The sequence below is a fragment of the Dipodomys spectabilis genome, unplaced genomic scaffold, assembly GCF_019054845.1.
Source record: "Dipodomys spectabilis isolate Male_0828 unplaced genomic scaffold, ASM1905484v1 ptg000134l, whole genome shotgun sequence".
NCBI classification, from domain to species: domain Eukaryota; kingdom Metazoa; phylum Chordata; class Mammalia; order Rodentia; family Heteromyidae; genus Dipodomys; species Dipodomys spectabilis.
In genome coordinates, this window is record NW_024870811.1 from 2,216,776 (window position 1) to 2,223,901 (window position 7,126).

The window sequence follows — 7,126 nt, forward strand, 5'->3', positions numbered from 1 at the left end:
AGAGGCAAGGGATTAATGAAATAAACATTCAGTTTACTTTCATATATCCAATATAATACACTTAACCCCTTACGGAAAATTAAAACCAACTGGAGAAACAATGTCAGAAATATAAAATAAGCCTCAATATGAATAATCTGGCACAGATGCATCATCATCTACTCATTTGGTACAAAATAATAAAAATTTAATTAATGAATATGACGTGTAAGTATAATCTGAAATAGTCCTCGTGTATATGATTGTATATAATTTTTAGATGTCACCGAGCAGGAATTTAACATGCATGTAGAATTCAAATTTCCACCATTTAAGCTAGATGAGATGAGTAATCCCTCCTGTATTGTGTGGTGTGAATTTCACCACAATGCTGAACTCTTCCACCTAATACTGAGACATGTGCAATAATTTATTATTTCATATTAAAATGAGTGCTGAGTACAAGATACTTTGATTTATTACATTAATTCGCAGAAATGAAACAATAATGATATATTATTTGTTTAAATTCTAATGCTTCTAATTTCACAATTCATGAAATATATTATTAAAATAAGTTTCATTTTTTTCTTTTTTATACCTGGCAGAAATTAAAATTATATATGAAACATTCAATATGAAGTAATCAATAATAACTAATATATTATTAAAATTATATACTACTAAACTCTGATGTGAATTCTCATTCTAACAAATTGTGATGTAAACTACATTTAATAGAATTAATTTAATATTTATTAAACTTACCATCTTGTTATTGTTTCCTAACTGTGTCATTTGTTATTCTTGGTCCAAGTCATCTCTTCACCTCAATTGTTTAATTTTCTATTTTATCTCTATTATTTTGCTGATTATGCATTTTGTTTTCCCTTTCTAGTGACTGACATAAGGCTGAAAATCTGTATGCTAGTTTATTACTTCCTATGTTAAATTGCTGCTCTCCACAGTTGTTCTACTCTTCTTTTTGTAGCACAGAATTTCCCCTAGTCCCATCGACTGTATTGCTACTCCCATATATTTTATTTTTTATTTAAATTTTATTTTCAAGGTAGTGTACAGAGGAGGTATCGTTACATAAGTAAGGTAATGCATTTATTTCTTTTCTAACTTGTTTCCCCTTCCCTCATTTTTCTCCCTCTTCGCTCCCAATGCACCTCCCAAGATTATTTCCAAAATATTGTCTTGTGAGTATCACTGTTGCAGAGGTTCCCCCTTTGTCCTTTGTCTCACCATTTTCTTTTTTCCCTTTCCCTTCCCCAGTTTAGATCAACATATTTACAATACCCAATGTATCAAAATCAAATACAGTGACTATCGGGGATAACCCATAGGTGGGGAAAACACAAAAAAGATAAAAATAAATCATGTAGTACATTAAGAATAACAACAACAAAGAACATATCTTGGAGTTCATTTCATTTAGAATCATCTTATATGGTCATATGTACATAGCTATTGAGTTATTTTGCTCATCTACTAAGATTATACTTGATGTACACAATAATGCTCCCCTAGGAAGAACAACTCCTACTTACTTAGTTTCATTCCTATGTAAGGCCAGTGTTGTCCCCTATATCCTCATGTTGTACATTACAACTCTATACCTGGTCATACTGTGTATCCACAATCTTCTACATTGTGAACTAAATGCCCCAGAAGTTACACTTTGCTTTAATTTTTTAAAAAAAATTCCGCCTTATTGTTTGAGGTGTGTGTGTGTGTGTGTGTGTGTGTGTGTGTGTGTGTGTGTGTGTGTGTTTACAAAGATCAGAACACAACATTTTTCTTCATTTACAATACAACTTTCAGGTCATTGTAAGTTGTGGCAAATGGGAAAGTCTCTTGCTATTTTAAGGATGAAATAGATGATGATATTTGTGCATGTATCACATTTGCTTTATTAGTCTGTAGTTGAACACTGAACTCTGACTTATATCTTGGCTGTTGTGAATAAGAATGAACTATAGATATATTTACGAATTACCCAGTGAGAAATAATCACATGATTGGTGGATCAGATGATATTTCAACTTTGGATTTCTTTAGAAACCTGCATACTAGTTTCTACAATGAGAATACTAACTAAGAGTGTAGAAAATTTCCTTTTCTCCCCACTCACCAACATTATTACTTTTTGTTCAAAGGTAATAAAAGGCAGGTTTATACTATCTGCAGTAACCCAAACTGGCCTTAGACTTAAATCCAACCTCCTAAATGCTTGGAATTACAAGCCTTTACCACCACAACTGGTTCCATTGATTTTTTTATGAGTTATAATAGTTATGAAGTAGTATCATAGTAATTTTGAATTATATTTCTCGAATGACTTCTACTCAAAAAGCATTAAGCCAGCATAGAAGTTGTATTAAACACAACTTTGTAAACCCACAGGCTATTTTCAGGGCTTTATGGAGAACATGTCTATTCAGACCTTTTGTCCATTTTTAATCCATTTCCTTGTTAATCTCATCTTTAAGCTCTTTAAACCAGATCAATAATTAATTGAAGGTAGAAAAGAAAAAAATGTAGCAACTCATAACATTTTTCATTTTTCAATAAGATGGTATTGCTTAAATCATTTTCTGTTTACACTTGTGACTATATAACTCAATTTAGTTAGACCTTTTACAAGGCTGTAATTCATATATTTTACATTGATTGTTCTTTCCAAAGCCTGTTTGTCTAATTTCCCTTGGTTTCTTTCAGTCCCAATGGTTCAAATTTCAAACTGAAGAATAAATAGAAGGAAGCAAACAAAAAATACAGTTCCTCTCATCAGATCATGCCTGTATAAGAATGAGTAAGAGTTCATCCATCTAAGAACCTATGATAGGAAAACAGAAAAAGAATTCATTCTTCTAGGTCTTCTTTATCTTTGCGATGTAACTTAAACGTTGTAAAACACATTATACTGGTCAGATACTTTTATGTTTTATCAGTTTTACACATTTTCATATGGATTTCATCTCAGTCTACAAGATAACTTCATCGTTCTGTCTCTGGTACTTTTACTCTAACAAGACATAAGATAACCAGTTTGATTTACAGCATGAGAAGTTATCCAACTGGCTTGCTTGGAAGCAGAGCATGGTCAATAGATATTAGTTCTGGATGCTCACTACATGTAATGGTTTCTGTACTACTTATCACATTTTATTTAGTATTTAAAAAAGACTGCTGGCTAAACTCAAACCCATCCATACAAGTTTATATTAAGTATTTCGCAAGTGTTATTTCCTTTAATTCTTAAGATAACATTTGCTATAATGCTAATGTTATTACCATTTTAGTGTTGGAAAAAATTGTAATTAAAGGCAGTAAGTGTATGGCCCAAAGACACAGTGAGTGAGGAAGAAAATGAGTCAAAGTTTCCAAAAGTCTTTCAGCAATACACAAAAGGTAGATAAAATCTCTTCATTCTATGACACTCTCAATTCAATATTCATATTGTCCAAGAAATAATAGTATACAATGTCTTGGTGACATTGGGTTATCATGCACAGAACTGAGCTTATAAATTGAGGTACAAAGAGAAGCATATATTTTCTGTCCCACAGTTCCAGTGTCCTTTTTAAAATGTACTAAAACTTTTAAATATCAACACTTACTGTCTTTTAACAATTCCAAAATGAAATAAATTCACATATAATCAATCCAAAATGTTTTAAAAGTAGGAGATGATAAAACAGGCCCCTGTGAAGTAAATTTTCTTCTACTTTATACATTATTCTGAAAGCCTTTTGCTGGTTTATAAGGCCTGTAATCCTACTACTGAGGATATCTACTCAGGAGCCTAAGATCTGTGGATAACAGTTGGAAGCCTATCAGGGCAAAATAAATTCATAAGATTATTTTTCAAAAATTTTAATGAACTAGCAAAGGGCCAGGAATGGAGATGTAGCTCATTTAGTAGCTCACTAATAGAGCGAAAAGGACTAGCAAGACCTTGAAGCCCTGATTTCAAACTCTGAGCATGCCAACACACATGCAAGTGTGTGGGCACACTTTATTCAAAATTTATTCAAAATACTTCATATCAGTGTTTTTCATTAATTTCTTAACGATTTTATGAGTGAAATAAAGGAAATAAACTCTTCCATCTCAGAACATTTGTATATGTTTTCATTGCAAAAATGCTGTACAGAAGGGTCACAGTTACACGAGCAAGGCAATGAGTACATTTCCTAACAAGCATTGTTAACTCCTTTATTATTCCCCTACTATCCCTTCCCTTCCACCTCCAAAAGTCCACTCACCTCCTCCCTTCCCCTGCCTCAATTGTAAAGTTCATTTTACAACATAGTGTCTTGTGCATCTCATTGTTACAATGGGTGAACCTGTATCCCTATTTAAGCATTTTCTTTTTCTTCTTCCCATCCACAAATTAGAAGAGACTATAGACAAGATATAGGCGCACCAACTTCAAATACAGTGAAAACAGGTGTTATAACATGGGGTCGGAACATATAAAGAAGCAAAAAAAAAAAAAAAAAAAAAAAAAAACCACACTGTATCTTATAAGTATGTGAGAAACAATAGCAAGAAAGAAAAAACCACTTGTGTCACTAACTTCGGTTCATTTCCTTTAACATAATCTTATCTGGTCATATGCTCATAGCTTTTGACCTTTTCTGCTTATCCCAGACATGTATTAGTTATTGAAAATTAGGGAAACCATGGGACCTATGTTTATTTGGACTTGGCTTACTACACTTCATAATCTATTTCCGAAGCCTTTCCATTTCCTAACAAATTAGGCGATGGAATGACAGGAGTTTGCCTGTCATCCTTAAGCAGGGGCCGTGTTAATCTTCTCGGTATCATTCCAAATTTAGTGTATATGATGCTTCCTCACTGCTTCTCATGGAGCAGAGGAGGGAAGGCCTTCCCTCACCCTCCAGTACTGGAGATCTCCATCTTGGATACTGACAATGCTCGATGGAGCTGCTAGCTCCAACTTAAGCCTTGGAAGAAAACTGGAGTCATTTAGCAGGTCACAAGAACCTAAGCTGACCTGCCAGACTCAGCTCCACCCAGAGAAAAGTCACCCAGCTCGGGCGCCAGCCATAGGAGTGGCTTTCTTCACTGGGTAATCAGAGCCAGAGGCTGCCCCTCCCTTTAGCAGCCTTGACAATCAATTGAAATTCAGTAAACATAAACCCGGAGAGTGGCTCCAGGCTGGGCTCTGGGAGTTTCTCACAAACTAGCACCCGGGAAAAGCTAAAGTTTGCTGAAAGTCCTCAACTCTACCCAGAACCTAGCCTCATCACAGCATCTCCAAACTTGAGGAAAAAGCCATCTCCCTCTTTTGTGATACTCAAAGCATATCTCCCTACCATTGAACTAATCTGGGAGGAGGATCACAAAATCCTGGGTAAAGCAGAGCATTTTTCTGCCTGTTCAAACACACTGACTTAAGAAACCAACCAAGCCACAGGAAAATCAAACACCACTAGCAGACCAGAGACTCCAACAAGAGGCTATTTATGGACATAAGGGAGATACATGATTTTTCCGACCCCTAACAAAAAATTTTTTTCTTTTTTTTTTTTTTTGGTACCTTTTATAAAAACTTTTTTCTAAAACTTTTTTAAATTTTTAATTTTTACCTTTTTTGAAAAAAATTGTTTTCTAGTAACTTTTTTTCCTCTTATAATTTTTATTTTAGGGGTATATGTGTGTGTGCGTGTTTCTTTCTTTTCTTTTAAAAAAATTCTTTTTGTTTTTTGTTTAGCTCTACTGAACTTCTGATCTTTTCTTCTTTCTTTCTTATCCTTTTCTTCTCTTTCGTTCTTCTTTATGCGATTTAATTGTTGTTCTGCACATCCTCAGATAAACCCGTAGTCGATTAGTAGACCTTATCCCCCATTGTGTACACACTTAATCCACAAATTCATTACTCAATTAAAAACCTCTTAGACTTAAATTCCTTAATAGCAGTACTACCTCTTTATACCTATATAATATTTTAAGTATTTTTATTTTTAAATTTTTCACATCTCCTTTATATTCCTCCCTGTCTCTCATTATATTCACGTTCTTCTCTGAATAGTTTGTATTCTTTTCTGCTTCATATTTTAAATTTTTACTTTTCTATTTTTCTTGGTCACTTTTTTCCCTTTCCTTTCTTCTTCTTTTTTCGCTCTCTACTTTCATACTATCCAACTTATTTCCTTCTTTGAGATTAGGACTCAGTTAACTCTCCCTGTACATTCCCACATCATTCTATTCCTATTGTTAACCCACATCTCTCCCTAAACCTAATAATTTCTGGTTTACCAAATTCTTATTCATGGTTCGCACCCCATTAATATATAGTTGTTAAATGTTGAATAGATGTATCTGTTGAACTAGACTGTATCTGCAGAATATTGACTGTGCAAATACAGACTTTGGTTGATGCTTGCCTTAAGAAAGTGTTCTAGCAAAAAACTGGTGTTATTTTCATCCCAAATGGGCAGAGTAAGCTGGAAAAACACAAGAAAAATGGCAAGTCCGGGTATCTCCACTCCCACTCATGATAATCAGGGAACAGAACAGATAATGAATAATCCACTGCTGGCAAACATGATAAATGAAAATATTGAAAACATACAAAGGACTCTGTATGAGCGTGATAGGGAGAGAGAGGAGGCAAACAAAAGGTCAATGCAGGAAAAGAATGAAAACTTACAAAGGACTCTGTATGAGAGTGATAGGGAGAGAAAAGAGGCAATCCAAAGATTTATACAGGAATATCATGAGCGTGAGGAAGCTACTCAAAAAATGATACAGGATTTGCATGAGCAGCTTGAGAATACTCAAAGAGAAAGGCAGGAATGGTGTGAGCAGGCTGAGAACACGCAAAGTGAACTACAGGAATGGCATGAACATCAGGAAGCTAAGCAAAGAGTAATACAGGAATTGATAGAGCAGGATGAGTATACACAAAGATCACTAAAGGCATTCATGGGAGCCATTAAAAAAGAGCTGAGGGAAGTCAGGAAGACCACAAAGGGAAAGCTGAATGGAACCCAACAGAAGGAATGGGAGTCCAAGGAAACCATAAACAATCAACTAAGTGATTTTAGAATAAACATTGAACACCCAATTAAGGAAGTAAAGACGTTCATTCAAGATCTAAAAC

General features: G+C 34.3%; 1 non-coding gene across 1 annotated transcript; it reads right to left on the bottom strand.

Moving 5' to 3' along the window:
* Positions 1 to 4,748: 4,748 nt before the first annotated feature.
* On the bottom strand, positions 4,749 to 4,855 carry LOC122116445. Its single transcript, XR_006148973.1, has one exon. It is a non-coding gene; the product is annotated as a U6 spliceosomal RNA (small nuclear RNA).
* Positions 4,856 to 7,126: the final 2,271 nt, after the last annotated feature.